General features: G+C 44.4%; 1 protein-coding gene across 5 annotated transcripts in view; it reads right to left on the bottom strand.

The window, feature by feature from the left end:
• TRPS1 (trichorhinophalangeal syndrome I) overlaps positions 1-581 on the bottom strand; it is a 238,770-nt gene that overhangs the window by 178,422 nt on the left and 59,767 nt on the right. The window lies entirely within an intron of this gene.

Genomic DNA, 581 nt, shown 5'->3' with positions numbered 1-581 from the left:
TGGGGATGTGCCTGCAACCAAGGTACATGCCCTTGACCGGAATCGAACCTGGGACCCTTCAGTCCGCAGGCTGACGCTCTATCCACTGAGCCAAACCGGTTAAGGCTCCAATCTCATTTTAAAAGAAAAATGAGCAACATGTTCTCAAACAGACTCTCTCCAGGTTGAAATAAAGAACAGAACAAATTATAGCGGTACCTTGCATTTTGGAACGGCTCCATAAAAAATTATGGAATACGGAGCCATACTTAGCAAGGATAAATAAATGAATTGTGGTCAATTAGTAAACTCATCAGCATTATCAGCATCACTGTGGATTTTAAAATGCACTCAGTAAATGGTAAAAAAACAACAAAAGGGAACAGAGAATAAATGGTCTGAAACAAGCGGTTCAATTAGAATCTGTGGTTGTCTATAAATATATAACCTGCAGCCCTAACTAGTTTGGCTCAGTGGATAGAGCGTCGGCCTGCGGACTGAAAGGTCCCAGGTTCGATTCCGGTCAAGGGCATGTACCTTGGTTGCGGGCACATCCCCAGTGGGGAGTGTGCAGGAGGCAGCTGATCGATGTTTCTCTCTCA

Source organism: Myotis brandtii, unplaced genomic scaffold (assembly GCF_000412655.1).
Source record: "Myotis brandtii unplaced genomic scaffold, ASM41265v1 scaffold1137, whole genome shotgun sequence".
In the NCBI taxonomy this organism is placed as follows: domain Eukaryota; kingdom Metazoa; phylum Chordata; class Mammalia; order Chiroptera; family Vespertilionidae; genus Myotis; species Myotis brandtii.
The sequence above is the reverse complement of the archived record's forward strand: the minus strand, read 5'-3'. Positions and strand labels throughout refer to the sequence as shown.